Raw genomic sequence first — 21862 nt, 5'->3', positions numbered from 1 at the left:
TATAAAACACACACACACAAAGACATGTTAAAGAACCACTATGTTGCACTTTACATGTTATAATCCCTCAATTATTCACAGCCACTGTTTATAGTTCATGGCAGTATGGTATTAAAAGAACTTGTAGAGCCGAGAAGTTAGCTGTCGGTGGGTAATCCATCAAAGATTTATATTTTTTGACAAATTACATTTTTGTTGTTTACATATTTGCTTACAGTTGCTTTTGGAAACTCCTTGTTGGTGTGTTCAAAGACTTCCCAAGATCTGAGACTTGAAATTCAGCTGTAGAGTGGCACAAATTTCCCTTTTATTATCTCAACCCTAATGTAGCAGCCACATGCTGATATTGTAATAATTCTAACAATTTGGATAGCTGCTGCCTTTTTGCAGTTTTTGTTCTTGCTGTTGTTGTCAAGGTTGCTTTCAGACGGAGAGACACAAATCAGGGAGTCCAAATGAAGCAAAAGAAATTACCAAAAACTTCACAAGGTAAAAACAAAGTTTCACATTGTGATGCTAGATATCCTGACTTTTATTCCCAAGTAAGGGTCAACGGTCACTTCCCATAATGCAACTTAATAGCCTCTTTTTGTTAAACCCTGGTAAAATGTGATTTCCTGGAGATCTCCTTTACATAAACCCTGAACACAGGCACACAAACACTATTGCAGGCGCATACCGAAAATATATATGCTCACTTCTTAGTAAGAAATACAAACAAATTGAGAAACTGAAGAAGCTACTCTTAAAAATGCATGATTTGAAAGCATCCTATTAGCAGGTTGATGTGCAGTGTTGCCATTTTTAGCATGTGGTGGAATAATCCTAATTTCACAGACCAATGGTATCGGTTTTTAGATTTCTTTTCTGATCTGTTAGAAATCCGGTGATAGGTTAAAGTAAGTCATATAAATATTACTCCCAGCCGACCCCCTTCTCAGCATGTGAACTCACAGTTTCACACACAAAGCGATACCCCAGTTTCTCCCAACCATATGTCTGCATGAATTTGAAAGGAGCTTTCTGCCAGTGGCACAGTTTCAATACCAAGCCACAGGCCGTCCGTATGACGTATTCCCCCTCTCATTCTTTTGTATTCTGTTGAGTTATGTGCTTACTCATCCCTCGTATCTTCACTGGAGCTTGTGCTTTATGTTTCGACTGGAAATATGAGGAGGAATTCAAATGACTCAGCCAGATAGTGCAGTTATTGTCATGGAGTCACAATGGCACAAGTTGAATCTCAGTTCATTTGGTTAATTTTATGCTTTTGCGACTCGTTTTGTCTCTCGCCGCTCTAATGTGTGCTCACATTTGTGCAAACGGGGCATGGAGAAATTGCCTGCTCGAGGCACTGGTTTATAAGCTTTTCTGCTCTGTGAGTGTGATTGCTAATGGATTCTCCAGAGGTCTGGCAATGATCGAAGAGGCTTGGATGGAATTTGCACAAATACTATTAATGAAGTGTTACAAACGACTTTGTACTTCCAGTCTTGGATCACCTCAAAGCTGCATACAGATACTCATGAGTGGGGAAGGTTGCCATAATGCATTGGTCAAGACATTGTGTTGCCTGAAGATGTGACCAATTAAAGAAAAATGGGAAAGCCTCCTCACCAGCTTTGGTCCCATTACCTTGTACAACCATACTAAGGCAGACTGCATAGATGGTTAGTCATTATTCAATGGGCAGGCAGGAGATGGACATGGAAAATGACATATGGACTAGAGGTGTATGCATACGTGTGGTGGATGTTTGCATTTTAGTGGATTTTGGCTCTCTGAGTCTGTACTGCAGTGCTTTACGCTAAATGTTATGCTACAATGATAATTTGTACATGCTGATCTTTAGTAGTTATAATGTTTAATGTAAATTTAGCATGTTAGCATGCTAGTTGTTTCCGTCATAAACCAACCAACAAAAATGAACTTGTTTGTACTTGCTTTCAACTTGCTTTGATGTCTCATAATTCAAAAGGGCATTAGCGAAGACCTGACCTCATCCAGTGATTGGGACTTGAGATAGTGAGGACTCTTGAGATTGCATAAAAAGATGAAAAAAAGATGAATGTCCTCTCTACTTGATAGATCATCAACTAAGTAAATATAATATCTGTAAAACCATACATCCTTCAGGGATATAAATAAGGATTTGTTTTATGAAAAGGACTTTCTTTCAACATTGCCCCTATTTGATCTTATGACTCACAGTTGCATATTATTGCATATATCATCCTTATAGCACTTAACTCTGTGTGCAAATGGAAAAGATGTTGTAGCACAAGCTTGTGGTGGTTCATCTGAAGAGCGCATTTCAGTGTTTAATTGGCCTTTTAAAAGGTTACTAAATGCACGTCAGTCCCCACAGTTTTGTGTAAAAGCAGCTACAACAGGCCAAGGGTGCAGGTTTATTTTGGCTGTCAAGATGTTTAAGTAGGTCTCAGTGAAAGGTTAAAGCCAGCAGGTCAAGACATACAGGCTGATGGATGTCTTCTGCCCGCAAAGGAAGACGCCATACAAGCGATAGGAGACACATGGACAGAGACAATGAATCTGCAGGGTCACAGTCGTAAATCTTACAATGACTGGCAATAAGGAGCTGGTCAAAACTGGGACATGATGGACGGTCAATGCTGGGTGCATATGGGGAATTTAAAATACATGGCGTGTGATGTAGCGACTGTGGAACATTGGATCAACTCGAATGTGAGATGAAAGTTTGTCAGCACTGTAATTAGACTCCAATTTCCATAAATAAAAACCTACAAATCTTCAAGGGGAGGAATACTTCATCACACTAGCGTTGTTCAACACATTTTGTCTGGATCAAACGGGGAGGGACAAAAACTCCATTGTTGCCTTTTTAGTTCCCAGCGTCGGTGACCTGTGGGCAAAAGTCAAAACCAAGATAATTCTGTTGACTGGCAGCAAGTCATGTTCTGAACTGGAGGATTTTACCGTCTTTATCGCCAACATTCAATAGCCTTTTGAGTGTTCAAGCCAATCGCAATACCAAGTGGCAGTTGGTCTGCCACTTGGTATTGCGGCCAACTGTGCTACCAACTGGAACTCTCCTCAGGCTGGCACTAGTGCCTTCCAAATAGGAAAACTGTATGGGACAGTTAAAATCTGGGATGAAATTTGGTCAATAAATGAAAGTATAGTTATCTGCAGGATTACAAGAAACCCATGTTTCCTAATGATCCATGTCATACTCAAATAGTTTGATTATGCAGACAACTACAGTGATGCTTTCTAAAGGGTCAAATGCATCAAATCCCCAAACTGGAAATTAACAAATAAAGAATGAGCTCCATATGAGGTACCAAACTGCCAATGTACAAACTTGATGTTAGCTGAAAGCTAGCTAGCATTAAAGGCACCAACCATGCTTCTGTGTTCAATTCAGCCTCTGACTGAACTCAGAATTTACCAGAAATACCAGTTATTCCTGTCATTCCTCTCCACTCTCTCTCTTCTCCCTAATCCCATCATTTTATTGACTTTGAATGCAATTAGGCCACCTCTAAAATTAGCTTTCACATTCAATCTGAACAAACATAAAGAAGAAACCCTGGCAGTGGATACGTTTAAATAGCCTGTGACCAGCTAATGAAGCTTAGCTTAAGTTCAGCCAGGAAGACTATCTTATGTTACTCACTCATTCTCATTACGTCACTCTCCCTCTCTTCCTGCTTTACATTACCAGCTGATTACGGGGCATTTACTCTTTTAGTTAAATCAACCATGTTTATCCACAATCTCTGTCGGCCAATCACATTCTTGCTGTCAATCTTTAAATGTTTTCCTCACTATTGCTGCCGGCTCTCATTTCAGCATGAATTGTTGCGAACCTCCTCCCCGTTCACCTCAATTTCATTAATTCCAGCTCCCAGGTCTGAGCTCACCAGAGCTCGCTCCTCTTCTCATTCATCCAGATCTCAGCATCCTCTACATTCATCACCATCGCCACCAGTGTCTAGACGCCATCAGGGGGGTATCCTACATACTCACGGCTTCTCGACCCCCTTTAGATATGATGACGTCACGATGGGAATGATATAATGTCACGATGGTTTCTAATCGCCAAAGACTATCATTGATCGTTATTGTGCACACGTCAAAAAATAATTGCTCACTTAAAATGAGGTCTCTCCTGATTGAAATGGAAGGTTCTAGGTGCTGCTTGCCTGTAGCAAATGCTATATTGTTACAGAATTGAAACATTTACAACATAAAAAGAACTATAAACAGCCTCATAACAATATAGAACCCTCCATAGAAAACCTGCTGTGATTTTTTGTTTTGTTTTTCTCATTCAGTCGATATAATTCAGTCATGTTCAATGCATATATCAGTGCATATATTCCTGGGGCTTTTACTGCAGGTCAAGGTTATGGTGAGAAAGCTGATGTGTCAAATTATGTCAAGTATCAGTTGTTTTATATGCTCTGCCACTGTATTGAATTTGGTGAAAAAGCAAATTGCTGAGAAAGTTTGGCTTTTTGTACAATAGTACATTAGCAATCTTTGGGTCCAGAATAAATGTCTCCAAAACAGTCCCATTCTGAAAGTATGAATACAGTATTACCATGTAAAGTAGTCCCAAACAGAGTTGTACATTATTTTGTACTAGCTCATGAAGAGAATATACACAGATGGTGGAGGTTTTGAAGGTTCATTTGAATGGAAAGTCTTCATGCTGGCTTTGCTCCTCATACTGTAAGTCCTCGTTATTACCTAACCAGTCTGGGTTACTGTATCCATCCGTTGCATACACAGAAATCCCACAAGTTATGATGACTACTTTTGAAATCCGGGTGCACAGGTAAATCACTTTAAACCACCCCGACGATGCCACAAGAATGTTTTCCGGCTGTGATCGGCTTAGTGCAAGGCCGATGTGTTCAAAAGGCAAAATAATATTTTTCCGGTCAAAAGAAAAGAAACGTATTTGACACTTCTCTTGTCAGACACAATTAGGATGTCATGATCGCGTCTACACAGCAGCATTAAAGCGTGGGTTGATGTTTGAAACCGACTCTTTCAGCAAAATACAAACAGCTTTCTCATTAAAAAAAAACCTTATGTTCCCTTCTAAGAAAAGCCACCACAAAGATTATAAAACCATCAGACATGCATCAGAGCGAAAACAAAGAAAAGGAAATGCATTAAACTCCTCATATGCAGTACATGTTGAATATGTTTCTACTATTAAAGCAGCAAAAGGGATAGTTTAATAAGAGGCAACGGTAAAAAAAGAAAAAATGCGAAACATAATAAACTGTAAAAAAGCTGTAAAAAAACAGTAAACGGTAATAGCAAAATATAATCACTCAATCAAAACAGATTTGAGGTTGAATACACAGTATTGCATAGATTGAATATTAATATTACACAGTTAATTAAACATTAATATTGCACATGAGTGAGTTAATAAATTACATGAGGTAGTTTTTATGTCTGAGGATGTCCAAAATGGGCATTTTTCATATAATACCTTGATACTAACAACAGCTAAAAAACATTTTATTACATTATATGCTAAAAAAGATTTTTTCTTCCATATGTTGTTTTGATTGGATCGTGCTGTCTAGTGAAATGTACTAATCTATGTCTTATATGTTTATATCCTTTAAAAGTAAAGAACTCTGTTCGTGACTTATTAGAAGAATAGTTTCAACTTCATTGTAATCTTTCCTTTTTTATTGTACATGGTAAAATATAATGGCTAAAATGGTCAAAGGTTATTCATTTTCTGGTGTCTCGACACATAGTTTTGATATTTTCGGAAACAAACATAGAATTGAGAGAGGAAGGGATGGGAAGGAAAAAAAAGAAAGCAAAGAACAGCATGTGTTGTATCTCCCCAGCCGATATGTGGTGAGAGCTACTTGGAAGCCACTGCTAAGCTCCCTGAGAATGCCGCCATCACCCACTGGGGAAGCGGAGTAATTACAGAGAGCTTTTGTCCCCATTTGTCTACGGTAATAAGCCTTAAAACCCGGCAGCTCAGGCACTAGATGATAAAGATTCACTGGATTTGGTTAGAACTAGTTATCTTTTGTCATTTACATTACATGCTAGTGGGTTTAAACACACTTTTCCCCAGGTTTTGTCCCCTCGTGTTGACATGGAGTGTAGTTCAAGCCTTTTTGCCTTCAGAGTGCAGAAGCAGAATCCTTGTACTGTGTGTATCGCAGTGACTCAGGAACGTCCATCTGGCAGTGTCAGGAGTACACCTGGAAGTTATAAAGTAGCCAGGGTGTGGAACAGTTCCTGCTTTGTATGCAAACAAAAGCGTCTGTATCTGTGTGTGTGTGTGTGTGTGTGTATATATATATATATATATATATATATATATATATATATATATATATATATATATATATATATATATTTCTTCTGTATTTGGCTGAGAAACATCTTTGGACTCTCAGTGAGGAAAATGTGCTTGTCCTCACTTCTACAATCTTTTGAAATCAATTTGTATTCATTAGATCCCATATAGATGGGATATGTTTGACAATTTCTATTAAGTTCTGTTTGCCTGCCTAACCAGGTTAGATGTAATGACAATATCAAAAACTGAAGTGAGACAAAGTAACATGCATGACACATGATGCTGTGCCATCTTCTCTGTGGTTTCAGGGCAATCGTTCACAGTTAGATAGTAAATGCCATAAACATATTCTTTGTAAATCTTTACAATCATTCCTCGAAAGAACCAAGCAGGCCTGCCTAGTTCCACAATCCAAATCTTCTTAAAAAATTTCCATCTTCAGAGAATAGCTTGCTATCTCAAAGTTTGTTGATGTTTCTCCAAAACAACTGTTAATTCGCTAGCAATCGTGCACTAGCCACAATTGCTTGAACAGATTTAAAGCAACACTAGAGAACTTTTCCCACTTCAGTCTACAGGTTGTCTCATTCGAACTACAGCTTGCTCTACCTGATCTGGCAAACTTGTATAATGTCATGTAATGGACAATTCCGCTTCCAACTTGTAGGGGGGCCACAGCGGGAAAAGTTCTCTAGTGTTGCTTTAAGTCCTTCTCAATTAAATACAGTAAAGCACACATATTTGTAATGAAAACCTGTTTGACTGGAAATGTGTCATGGAGGGCCAATTTGTCTGTTTTTTTAATCACTGTCTCCTATAAATTCTGTTTATATAGTAGGCCTTCTAAATAGTTTTCCCCATTATTTATTAAAATCTAATTAATCTGATATTCCTCTATGAATAAAGAGTTTGCTAAAATGATTTTGCCTTGAGTGTTGTGTTTACGACATGTGCATTTGCATCTGCAATACACAGAACGTGAATTAATTAGAATTTGAAATATCATAGGTGGTATCCAGCTTTGTCATTTGAAGCTCTGCCACTTCGATCTGTGTAATTGCTCGTGGCTGGAAAATAAAACCACTTTTTGTCGTTAGTGTTCCGATAACTTCAATTGACATGCAAAAGCGTCCTTATTTTTCTTTGCTATGAGCTTGTGGTTCCTGCTTTTTCTTATCTATAGAAAAATATCCAACATTATTATCTTTTTTAATCACACAATATCTAGAATCTGGAGAAATTTTATATTAAGTAGGACCTTAGTTATGGTAAAGTTCAGCTTTCCCACCTGCATGCCATGGCTCATGTTTCACCTTAAGACTCACATTTCAGTGCTTTTGTGTGCTGTATAGTGGTGGAAGAAGTATTCAGATCCTTTACTTAAGTAAAAGTACTAATACCACACTGTAAAAATACTCTTTTACAAATAAAAGTCCTGCATTTACTTAAGTAAAAGTATGGTCAGGAAAATATACTCAAGTATTTAAAGTAAAAGTACTCGATGCAGAAAAATCCTTACATTTTAGAAAGTGGAAATGATCAAAACAAGTGTTTAATAATCTAATCATTTCAGCTGTACTTGTAGACCTATATATTTTTGGGCAGTTTAATTTATAACAAAACATTTCATAAACTAGATGTGTTTTGTGTGCAAACATTTCTCTCTGAAATGTTGTGCACAGTACAAGTACCTCAAATGTTTACTTGAGTACAGTACTTGAGTAAATATACTTAATTACATTCCACCACTGGTGCTGTAAAAAACAATCAAATGCACATGGTTGTGTGTGTGTGTGTGTGTGTGTGTGTGTGTGTGGGGGGTGGGTGTGTGTGTGTGTGTGTGTGGGTGTGTGTGTGTGTTAGAGAGGAGCTGTAGAAAAGGGTGTGCGATTTTGTAAAACCGACAGTATAATACAGTATATCCTGTTGTTGTTACACATTCTTGATTTGGTCATTAATCTGCGTTGGAACAATCTTCCAAGAACGTAACAGATTCAAAGCTACAGCCAAAATGTTGTGAGTAAAATCAATATCTGAATATTTGCAAAAGGCCACCTATTTGAAACACTCAGATAAGGATCCTGCAGGGCATTCTAGAGGAAAGTGATATGTGTTTTCCCTGTGTGTTTTCCCGTGGGTGTTCACAGGTGAAAGCTGAGGCATTAACACGTGTCACTTGGCTGTGGCTGTGTTATACACAAGATCTTCATCCTTTAAACACCAAGAAAAGATGTGACCTACGCTGTGACTCAGGAATGCAAAGAGATGCTAATTGTCATAGTTGATTGTAGGCAATGCATTCTAAGAAGCTATTTCATAAAGCATTTATGTGCTTGGACAGCACATGAAGCTGTATCAACGTAGATTAAAACTGAAAAAGATGTAAAACTTGCACTTAGGTCAAGTTTTACATCAAGTTCTCACATCGTTGAGATTGTTCAGGTTTAGATGTTGAGAGAAGGTGTAAGGGTCAGCAGGAGAAGTGTGAGATTTCACGGGGGCTGTGTGTTCAAATGATGTAACATGTTTAAGACTAATTATGTGCTTTCTCCAGTGAACTCTGTACTTCCTGTGTGAGCCATGTCACATTCTCTGTGCACGGCTGCAGCAGATGTATAGAAATAATGATTAGTCATTGAGTGGATTGTGGGGGTAGCTTAATTAACTGTATTGTATTTAGTTCTGTAATTTAGCATGGGATGGAAAATGATAAATTGTTAATCATGTTAATCATCAGTTAAAGATACCATTTAAAGAGCCAGTATGTACTGTATATTAAAGGTCCTATGACATGGTGCTCTTTGGATGCTTTTACAGTGGGGGAAATAAGTATTTGACCCCTTGCTGATTTTGCAGGTTTGCCCACTTACAAAGAATGCAAAAATCTACAATTTTAATCATATGTACATTCTAACAGTGAAAGACAGAATCCCAAAGAAAATTCCAGAAAATCACATCATATGAATTTATTAAAATTGATAACCATCTGATGAGGAAAAACAAGTATTTGACCCCCTGGACAAACAGCAAGTATTCTGGCTCCTACAAGCCAGTTAGTCTTTCTTTAAGACACAGCCCCAATCCGAACCAATTATCTACATCAAATATACCTGCCTCACCTCGTTACCTGTATAAAAGACACCTGTGAACACCCAAACAACCAGCATCCAACATCACTACCATGGGCAAGACCAAAGAGCTTTCTCGGACATCAGGGACAAGATTGTTGATCTGCACAAGGCTGGGATGGGCTACAAGAGAATCGGAAAGCAACTTGGAGAGAAAAGATCAACTGTCGGTGCAGTTATCAGGAAATGGAAGAAGCACCACACAACCGCCAACCTCCCTCGGTCTGGGCCTCCATACAAGATCTTGCCTCGTGGGGTGTCCCTGATCATGCGAACGGTGAGGAATCATCCCAAAACCACAAGGGGGGGGAACTGATGAATCAACTGAAGGCAGCTGGGACCACAGTTACAAAAGAAACGGTTGGTAACACACTACGCCGTCATGGATTGAAATCCTGCAGCGCACGCAAGGTCCCCCTGCTCAAGAAGAAACATGTACAGGCCCGCATGAAGTTCGCCATTCACCACCTGGACGACTCAGAAGAGGCCTGGAAGAAGGTGATGTGGTCAGATGAGACCAAAATAGAACTTTTTGGCCTCAACTCAACTCGTCGTGTTTGGAGGGCAAAGAACACCGAGTACAACCCAAAGAACACCATCCCCACCGTCAAGCATGGTGGTGGCAACATCATGCTTTGGGGGTGCTTTTCAGCCAAGGGGACGGGACAACTCCATCGTATTGAGGGGAGGATGGACGGGGCCATGTATCGTGGAATTCTGGACCGACATCTCCTTCCCTCAGTGAGAGAGCTGAAGATGGGTCGAGGATGGGTGTTTCAGCACGACAACGACCCTAAGCACACCGCCAAAGCAACAAAAGAGTGGCTGAAGAAGAAGCACATCAAGGTTCTGGAGTGGCCTAGCCAGTCTCCAGACCTGAATCCGATTGAAAATCTTTGGAGGGAGCTTAAAATTCGAGTTGCCAGGCGACAACCTCGAACCTGAATGATTTGGAGGCTGTCTGCAGGAGGGGGGGCCAACATCCCTGCCGAAATGTGCACAAACCTTGTCACCAACTATAAAAACCGTTTGACATCTGTGCTGGCCAATAATGGCTTTTCTACAAAATATTAACATGCTGTTTGTCCAGGGGGTCAAATACTTGTTTTTCCTCATCAGATGGTTATCAATTTTAATAAATTCATATGATGTGATTTTCTGGAATTTTCTTTGGGATTCTGTCTTTCACTGTTAGAATGTACATATGATTAAAATTGTAGATTTTTGCATTCTTTGTAAGTGGGCAAACCTGCAAAATCAGCAAGGGGTCAAATACTTATTTCCCCCACTGTATATAGGCCTTAGTGGTCCCCTAATACTGTATCTGAAGTCTCTTTTATATAGGCCTTAGTGGTCCCCTAATACTGTATCTGAAGTCTCTTTTATATAGGCCTTAGTGGTCCCCTAATACTGTATCTGAAGTCTCTTTCCCGAAATTCAGCCTTGGTGAAGAATTACAGCCACTAGAGCCAGTCCCAGAATGAGCTTTCCTTAGTATGTGCCATTTCTGTGTCTGTAGCTATTGAGGAGGAGAGAGTGGGGGGGCAAGGTGGATGGTGGGGGTGTGGCCTTGACCAACTGCCACTTTGCTTGTTTGTACACAGTAAGTTGTCTATGGCACCTAAAGAACATGGATGCTCTGAGAACAGGGTTGGAGATCATACTAATACTATACCTGTGAGATCTCAGTGTGTTTAAGTTAAACTCTATGCACTACAGCAAACCGTGGCAGGAAAGCTATTTGTAAAAGATAAAAGCTATACAATAATTAAGATCGCAAGAGCTAATGTGATAGTTGATAGCTTAACACACTTACATGTTTCTCACCTACAAGTAATGGTAAGCAGTTTCTTCATCTGCACAAATGGATGTGCTTGACAAAAAGGGTTTTCAATGTGACTGCATAAGAAGGAAAAATTAGGAAATCGATGGAGATAGTGGCCCACCTTTCTAAATGTTATTGTTGCATTAGGGCACTTAAGCTGCTGCAGGTATAAATGAATAGCACTGTGTTGTTGTTTTTGGTGTAGAGAAAATAAACTCTTAAAAAACCACCCATGTGCAGAAGCTTAAAAGTATATATTTGGTTTATTAAAACGTTGGTTTAGTGTTGGCCATCTTTTATATTAGTTATGACAAAAAGGTGACGAAAAGGCGACAAAAAGGCAGTAACATTAATTATACTCATCAATGAAATTGCTGAGATCTGGGAACACAATGCTTCGGTGAAATCAGACGGGGCATGAAACATAAGCAGACAAGTTGTTAACGGTTAGTCAAATGATCTAAAGCACTTTATGTGGAGGTAAAATTGACACTAAATGCACTTATTGTTGGTAAGAATTCATCATCATACAGGGAATGATAAAGTATAGTAGGTTAAAGTTGGTCTGTAAACGGTTGGATAACTCAATGGAACACTTTTATTTAGATAAATGCTGCAATGGACACATTTCAGTAGAAAATGGCTATTGAATATGAGGCTTGTTGTCTTTTTATTATAGTGACATTGAGATGATTCTTTCTTACTGATCTGATATTTCTGCAGACAGAGTAAATTTTGCAGGGCAACAGACCTATATATTAAACACTTTAAGAGAAAATCCTCAACGCAATGTCTATTGAAGCGATCCTTGAATGCTTTTTGAAGTCTGATTAACTAGAAATTATGTTTGGTGTGATCCAATCGCAAGACGGTCCCAAGTTTGTTTACATTTTTGCATTGATTACATCAGGATTACATCAAGTACTTCGTCAAAACTAAATAGATCAACCAGCTATATCATGTTTGCTTTTAAGTATAGGCACATTTCCGTTAACAGTTTTTAATCAAGGTTGGCCGGCTTTGTTTTAAGGGAGGGTGTAGACCCTGCAACTAAGACCCGACTTGGGCCTTGGATCCTGTAAATCCTGTTGTATTGCAGTGGGTCTAGGGTTTGTGCTTGTGTGTTGATCACATAGTGTGTTATGATTGCAGTTTAACATTTTGTTTTTAGCAGCGGCCAGGAGCTCTCAAGCTTCCTCTGTCGGTCAGTCGGTTCACAAAAATGTACCCACCGTTTGGCTTAAACAGTTTTAACCCTGCTGAAATTTGGCATGGATGTCAAGTGTTTGTAAAGTTATGTGAGTGTGAATGCATGAACGCGTGGATGCATGCCCGTCTGTGGTCGCAGCAATTGCGAGTTTGTGCTTGTTTTAGCTGAGATGTAGTGTACAAACTGTGAAGTCGCTACTCTTTTTGACCACAGCTGCTTGTGGGTTGTTTGGGCGTCATACTGCTGCCGGTGTCTGTTTGTATCAGACAACAACTGCATTTTATCCTGGGGTTCTTTCGGATTGCGTGTCTTTTTTTTGGGAACAATTATTCATGCATTTGGAGGTTTTCCATCGACCCAGAATTCACAGTAGCATTTTATGGGAAGAAAGCGCTGCTAGCATCTTTAAATGGGTCTCCCTCATCACTTCACACACCTCTGTGCTCATTTATGTAATCATGCACTTTAAAAGTTTATTAATAGCAACACTTAGGTCCCTCACATGTATTTTTAAAAACAATTTTGTATTGCTTTCCTGATTAATTGCACCCCTGCTCAAAAGCAATTTCCCTTATATTGGGGAAAGTACCATTACTTTATCCTCCAAATTGCATTTGTTTCAAACTATGAACCTATGCTGGCTGTGTTCAGGCAGCATTGGCAGAAGACCTCTGCAGTCGCTGCCAATCCTTTGCTTTTCCCCAAGCATTCAATGGCATTTAGTCATCACCAAGAGTGCCTTATTGTTAGCACTTAGTCTAAACACATTTTACCTGCTTATCTTATTACCCAGGTGTCCGCTGGAAAGCCTGTTGGTAATTGAGGGGAGTAACCTGCCAGTTGAGGTGTTCCTCATTCATTTTCTTAATTGCATTGTTCTCATTGGATGGGGGGAGTCCCTGTGAAGACGAGAACATGACAGGACTGTAATCAGAAGTCAATACAGAACATGTAGCTCTGATAAAAGAGAAGTGGGACGACAAATAAGACAAGTTGTCATATTAAGGATTAATTAGAAAAAACAATTAGCCTACAACTGTCATTTTGTCAGGTCCTCCTTGCCTTTCCTTGTAATGTTTTACCTTCATCGTCAAATGTCTCATCATGCAGTTAAACCAGTAAAAGTCAGTTTTGGGGGTTGAGTCAAAGTGATTAGCTTGCGACAGACGGACCTTTTTGAAAGGTCCAGTTGAAAATGTTGAAGTGTTGTGAGATTTGTTTTTGCTAAGTGAAATCAGTAAGCTGTGATGCAGCAGAATAGTAAGCAATAACAGCAGAAATGTAATTTGTAGCAGCGTGTGCTACGTGAATGTTGCAGGATTGCAGGAGTTTGGATTGCAAGCATTGTTTTTTACAGAAGGGGTATAGATAGCGAACCTCAGATTTTATACCTTGACCTTACAATGTGCAGCCTAAGAAAGGAAGGAAAACATTCCATGCACCCAAACTTTGCCTGCTTTCAACCAGCCCTTGTTCACCGCAGTGTGTGCATACAAACAACGCCCAGAGCTCCCTTCTACCCTCCACCAGCAAAGTCCTTAGGTAAGTCAAACACTGTTAGTCTACGTATACTACTCACACTGCTGTGACACAAAGCCATTTGAAAATCCCTTTAAATGTTGGGTTCTTCTCAGTGGGTCTTCTTTTTCTTTGAGGGAGGATTACTAGTGTCTTCTTCGTGTTTAACCAAAATACTACTAATTAACAAGTCACTTGTCAGGCATCTTATTTTGTCCTTCAAATTTCACGACACTTTCGAGACTGTCCACCAAAGAAAAAATGGACTTAGCATTCCAATTTAAATTGTCCATGCCCTTGAGTACAACACATAGGTGAGCATATGCATGTGTAGAAAGCCTTACTGTTGGACCTCTGTTGGCTGCACTCATTGGTTCAGTTCCAGTAAAACTGAGTATTAAACTATACTATATAGCCATTCTTCTACAGAATTTGAGGTTTATAAAGAAAAGGCACAGCTACTGACAGAAGAGGAATGTGTGCAGTCAAACCAGAAAATCAATGCAATGTATGGTAGATAAATTAACTTTGTGTGTGTAAGTTTAAAAGTTGTGGTATTGAACTAAAGTTCCCCTGTAATTCTTTGGAGAGCATGTTTGGAAAGTTTTCCAATAATTGTACACAAATGCATCTTGAAGTATCTGATTTAATTAGCAGAGAATTGTTCAAACCAAGCAGTGATCAAAGGTTGCAGCAGGTTTTTTGAGCAACATATTTTTTACTTTTGCATCCTGCAAACTGCCCTTTTTGTCACAATTTTAACATTTTACCTGTTGGTTAAAAAATATGATGGGCCTCTTTTTGGCCTCCACAGGTTGCACATAAACGAAAGTATCCTCAGGGATCCAAATGTCAGCTTCTATTCAGTTCATGTAGCAGACACTATGGGGCTACAAATGACAAGCTTCAGAGGGGAGAAGTCAACCAGGAGGCAGCGGGTCACCAAATGAAACTGCTAACAAGATGACAGAGATGCACTCACAAGAAGAGGACAAGGGGAGGAAGAGAGAGAGGGAAGAGAGGGAGAGGTGAGGAGGGGGATCGAACAGAGTGGCGAAGTGCACAAACAGAGAAAACACAATGCTTCCCTGCGCAACGGTGTGATGGACGGCGCCCACCGACAAATAAATCAGAGGCGGTGAAAAGGCAGGATGCTGAGAAGGGTATTCGGAGCGACGTTACACCGCGATCTGGACTGCCGAGAGAAGAGAGACGTGTCAGGAATGTGGGAGCAGATGCTCGCACGAGAGAGAGAGAGAGAGAGAGAGAGAGAGAGAGAGAGAGAGAGAGAGAGAGAGAGATGAGCCTAGCCTAATTTAGCTCGCCTGATGAAAAATGGACAGGAAAGTGCTTACTTGGCTTGCCCTTCCCTCCACTCTACCGCTGCTCCTCCTCATTTCCTCCTCTTGTTCGCCCCAACCCTTTGCCGCCCCCCCCCCCTTATACACTTCATGCCCTTTCCAATCCCTCTGTCTCTCTTTGATTCCCACACTTTGAACTCTGTTGTCTCCCCACCTTCCTCACACAAACACAGACATCCGTGCTCTCTCTAGAACCAAACCAAACCAAAAGTTTCCCACGCATTTACTAATATTTGTCACATCTTTTTTTTTTTTTTTTTTTTTAGAGAGCTGAGAGTGATCTAATATTGTGGAGAATTGAATGATATAAGCTTATTCAATTTTATTTATAGTATCAAATCATAAGAGTTATCTCGAGACACTTTACAGATAGAGTAGGTCTAGACCACACTCTATAATTTACAAAGCCCCAAATATGATAATAATTCCCCAAGAGCAAGCAGTGCGACAGTGGCGAGGAAAAACTCCCTATTAGGAAGAAACCTCGGACAGACCCAGGCTCTTGGTAGGCAGTGTCTGACGATGCCGGTTGGGGATGTGATGAACAGTGGGAATAATAGTCACTTTAAAGATAATGGAATAGTGACTTCAAATGTACATTGTTAGCCAAGTTTTTTTTAAGGAGGGAAAACTGATTTTCAGGACTTTTATTTTGAGAAATGTAATCCAGCTGAAAGCATTACTAATAATGGCATATCTTTTAGGAAAATATGCTTAGCGAGATAGAGAACTAGGTTTTTCATGCCACATGTCAAAGCAATAACATTTCACAAGTTGCAGCATTTTGGTCAAAAAGAGTAATTGCCCAAAAGTTGGTCTTTTGTCTGTACATACTGTAAATAGACATTAAGTTAACAAGGCAGTGTGACAATATTTTTTACCTGTGTGAAAGTGTTAATAATGAATGTCCTCATATTAATAATTTGTTAAGAGTAACATATGTAATATGATAATAAATTGATAGCACAAATTAGTCTTTTTTCACATCTTTATATTCCCAAAGACAAGTTACAGCTCCGTGCTGATTTACTGTGGTTTATCCAATTTTAGTATGTCCTTATTTATGAGAACCCTGATCTATACAAATCCAAGTGCGTGCACGCTTATATTATTACACACTGGTCCTGAGAGTACCAGTAGGGTCCGCAAAAACTTAAGTATTAATTGACACACACAAAGCTCCAGTCTGTTTTTGTCAACTGTTCCAAACTTTTCCTAAAACTCCTTCAAAGTTTCCAAAAAATGTATACGGAGTCATCTTGACATTAACAGTAATATTCACTTCTATAACAGAACAGGGGAAAAAAAGCAAACAGAAATGATAACATTCCACACAGGATCATTGCTAGAAATACTCATGATACACTGCTTTATTTGCAGTGTTTCAACCACAAGGTCTACGCCAGGCAAGCAAATTACAGCTTCAGCTATGCTACTCAAGCCACCCAGGGGCTATGCATTAATTTTTTCACCCGCCACAGCAGACCACCATTGTGATGGTGTTGATTGCTTGACTTTATGTGTGTGTGTGTGTGTGTGTGTGTGTGTGTGTGTGTGTGTGTGTGTGTATATGGGAATTGCAGTGCACACAGTAGGCAGCTTGCAATGATCTCACAGTGAGGCATTACTTTTGTGCCTGTGATGTATCAAACAACAATTCATTCTCGCTTTTTTCACACACACTCACAGATACTAAGAAAAGCACACACACACACACACACACACACACACACACACACACACACACACACACACACAGAGAGATAGAAAGAGGATCTCACACAGCGCAAATGTCCCGATCGTCCATCTCAACTTGACACCCCAGAACAGTGATGTTTTCCTTTGGTGCCAATGGCATGGGGTATATTTCACTGACTGATGGCGTTCATTCTCTCCACCATACTCCTCCTCTCCTCTCACTTCATCAACCTCTCTCTCTTTTTATCCATCTCTGTCAAGCTTGATCTTTCTATCTCCTGCTGTCTTTATTTCGTCCTTTTTTTTTCAGCACTTATTGGAGACCTGTGATGTAATAAGCAAGGTTATGGAATAGAAATGGAGGGGGAAAAAATGTCTGAAACTTGATTGCTAAATGTCAAGTATTGGTGTCTACATCTCTACATTCACCACTTTGCAGTCACATTCAGCAGCGGAAAATGCATAGAAGAAGAAGCAGAGAAGGCAATTTCTCCATCCACGGTACCATCAATAGTCCATCACATTTCGAATAACAGAGAACACTCACTTCTTCTTGCTGTTACTTTGCTATCACTGTTGCTACTGCACTTTTCACCTATGCATATAAATCATAGCTGCAGCAATTTTGAATTTATTTGGGTGGCCCACTCAAATAGACTTGCATTTTTGTTTGGGATTTTTTTCTTCTTTTTCCCAAAGACTAACAGGGTGGTGTTAACTGTGGGAGACTGTGTAGCCAAGCAGTTTTATCTGTATAAAGAACACAAATAATAAATAAATGTAAACCTGTGAGAAATACTGCAAAAAGCTCTGTTGGTTACAGGTATATACAGTATCTCACAAAAGTGAGTACACCCCTCACATTTTAGTAAATATTTTATTATATCTTGGGACAACACTGAAGAAATTACACTTTGCTACAATGTAAAGTATTACGTGTACAGCTTGTATAACAGTGTAAATGTTCTGTCCCCTCAAAATAACTCAACACAGTCATTATCAATTCAATTCAATTAAATTCAAACAACTTTATTTATCCCCGTAGGGCAATTCTGTTTTTAGCCTACCAGTCGTATCAACCATACAAGACAACACTTAATCAAGCATACAGACAAACAGAGAAACACTGTCAGTGACATATATTGCATAAATGGGCATCAAAAACAAAGCCACAAATACACATACACAGGCCACAATACTGACTAAGCAGCAACCAACTCTCAAAATAGTAGCATATTAAATAGATAATAATAATACTAAGTAAATACTAAATAACTAATAATACAAAGGTTTGGAATGCCTGGCGCTTATTTAATTGCCGCTGTCAACAGTATTTAAGAATCTAATGGCAGAGGGAATAAAAGAATTTGCATATCTGTTAGTTTTCCTTGGGAGGGCAAGGTAGCATCGTCCTGAGGGCATTAGGCAGAATTCCTGACTAAGAACATGGCCAGGATAACTCATGACCTGTCTAGCTTTCTGGAGCACCCGTTTTTTCCAAAGGGAGCTCAGGGCTGTCAACTGAACACCAATGATCTTGGAGCAGATTTTGACAATACTGCTTAGTCTATTCTTGTCCCGCACAGACAATCCATAAAACTAGCAGATGAAAGAAAATGTTAAAAGGCTTTCAATAAATGAATAATAAAAGTTACATAAGATCCTCTGTGACACATTGAAAGAATTTAGCTTCTAAACCGCTAAACCTATGTCTTAATGTCTAAACCGCTGGCAGCAAAAGTGAGTACACTCCTATGTTAAAGTCCCATAGAGGCAGGCAGATGTTTATTTTTAAAGGCCAGTTATTTCATGGATCCAGGATACTATGCATCCTGATAAAGTTCCCTTTGCCTTTGGAATTAAAATAGCCCCACATCATCACATACCCTTCACCATACCTGGAGATTGGCATGGGGTACTTTCCATAAAATCATCTCTCAATGCAAATCAAACCAGCTATTAGGTTAACCGACATAAAACCATGCCAATCTCTAGGTATGGCTGTGTGTTGTTATTTTGAGGGGACTGCACATTTACGCTGTTATACAAGCTGTACACGTAATACTTTACATTGTAGCAAAGTGTAATTTCTTCAATGTTGTCCCATTAAAAGATATAATGAAATATTTACTAAAATGTGAGGGGTGCACTCACTTTTGTGAGATACTGTACATAATGTACCATTTACAGAAGACCAAGGTCTTGATGTAGTTTATACAGTACATACCACATACATAGCTTTTTGAGTGAAAAGGTTATGTGACTTATGTGTTGTGTGTATTGACTCAGCTTGAACAATCATCATTTGTTGTACTTGAGACTTTTTCATAGCTTATATACCAACAAGTCCTCCAAACCATACAATGATATAGGTCATTTATTCCTACCCTCTAATACGACTGACAGGAGCCTTTCATAAATTAGCGCCCCTAGAGGTGGACGGAAATACAAAGCACAGGAGTGTTTTCTGTCCTCATGTCTAAACTAGAGAACCTAATGGTTGCAATTTTTAACACGTTTATGTTGTGAAATGGTTGCAGTTTGGCGCCAAAACTACTCAGTTAAGTTTAGAAAAAGATTTTGTTTTGGGTTTAAAACGTTACTAAACTTCCCGAAACACGTCACGCAGAATGTGACGTAGTTCCATTTGTTCCCTAAAGACAACTTACTTTTATTTTCTGGACATGAACCCCGGTTTCCTCGATGAAAGCCTTTTTTTTTTGAGCCATCCACAACTGTAGACAAAATTTGGCACTCTTATACTTTGTCACCTTACTTCCTGCTTCCTGAATTTCTTCTTGAACAAACGACTTATGGGTGTGTTTTTTAGGGGAGGAAAGTCTCTTAAATACTGGGGGTTAGGGTCATAGCGTCTTGTTACCAAAGTCACCGTCCAGTATAGGACTAAAAATGTATCTTCTAAAATGTTTTAATCATTGTTTTCCAACATGACAGCCTAAATGCTGTTTAAATGTCTTCTAAACACTGCCAGGAATAAAATTACAGTGGTGAAATACTGAATCCTTTATTCATATATTATGTGTTGCCCTGAAAGAAGCCATAAAATGAATTGTAACATCAGAACAACTGCAGGAAAAACTCAAAACTGCACTTAATATCCTAGAGAGATATCTAATAGCGTAATCCTCTTCATGCAGCTCCTTAAAGTAGATATCCAAGATAATTGGGTGGCACTAACCAACTCCAGTGTCGTCATGGTGTCTGCTGAGCTAATCTTTTATCCCACTGGTTCACCACCAAAGTCACAGGGTATAATCCTTTGCTGAGAGAAGTGTTATCACAGGTTGTGGAAGCAACTTCATTTATTCATATTCTTATTTATTTATCAAAATAAACAAAAGTATAACATTGTATTATTAATCATACAGCATTAACATACAATGTAACTTCATTCATTACTATGAATGACCACTGTAGTTCATTTTTAATCAATCTCGGAACCCATCATTGGTCTGGCGACAATTTAGCCTCGGAGAGCAATGGGCAATATTTGGGGGTTCCTGTGTAAGGCAAAACAGCTTTATTTGTATAGCACATTTTCAGCAACAGGGCAATTCAAAGTGCTTTACATAAAACATTAAAGAGCAGTTAAAAAATGATTAAAAAAAATGTAAACATTAAAGAGACGATAAAAAAAAATAAAAATGTAGCCAGTGAATATCTGGGCCAAGACATGCTCTTCTGTGTGCCGGGTCCGATGAGCAACTTGAGACACACAAATGGATATGGAGATGAGAGACGATGTCTCTATAAACAGATACCTGCGTATGAATGCAAATGAATTAAAAGAAAACCTAATAAAAAGCAAAATCTTTGTGAGACGATACAGTAACTGATGGGTATCGAGATTGCATTTCCAGGCAATGCGTTTCACCTCATTTGCTGTCCACAAGAACTGTTTACCTGCATGCAACCAAAGCCCGCTCAAACGTTATTGGTCAATACTACTGGAACTACAAACGGAACCAGAATGCTTTCAATACCAAAATCTAGTCCTGTTGTCTACAGATTCTGCATTCATATGCAGATATCTGTTCATAGAGATTTATTTTTAATCAATCCTGCGTACACCGTGTTGCTGCCATAAATACTCACTAGAGCAGGAAGTATGTATGAATCCACCACTAAAAATAATCTAAGGAAATGATTTACCCTTTATGTATGGAACTAGACATTGTTTTTAATATTTACATCTTCTGTGAGAATCAATGGGCTTGGGGCTCACTGCCAGAGACAGGGATGGGAAGTCAGAAATTATTAAGAAATGGAGGAATACATTTGGTTTTGGTCTTTTTATTAGATTTATTGACTCAGACAAGTAAAGAATAACGCCAGCCTCATCCTTTGATATAAATATTAAAGCAAAATAATTCAGGGGATGTGATGTTTATTATATTTCCACAAAGGTGTGTTTATACAGTAATATGCTGCTACCAGTGGGTCACCGCTTATAACAGCCAGGGTCAGCCAGGTTGAAATGGCCAGATAAGATTTATTTCTTTAGATCGGCTTGATATTTATTTTATTATTAAACTTCTAATGTTAGCTCTGTCTTGGGTCATGGACCTACAACTCCAGCACCACCTCCACACCATCAGGAGGGATGTGTGTTTATTAGGGTTTGACAAGCTTGACTTTTCACTTACTTAAGATGAAGTTTTATCGTAACCCAGCCCTCCTCCTTCTTTTTTGACATCCCATCTCCACCACAAAGCCTGGAACAGAGAAGCAGACATAACATTGTTTCTAGAGGGGCCT

Source organism: Perca flavescens, chromosome 24 (assembly GCF_004354835.1).
Source record: "Perca flavescens isolate YP-PL-M2 chromosome 24, PFLA_1.0, whole genome shotgun sequence".
NCBI classification, from domain to species: Eukaryota; Metazoa; Chordata; class Actinopteri; order Perciformes; family Percidae; genus Perca; species Perca flavescens.
This window is presented reverse-complemented; position numbering follows the sequence as displayed.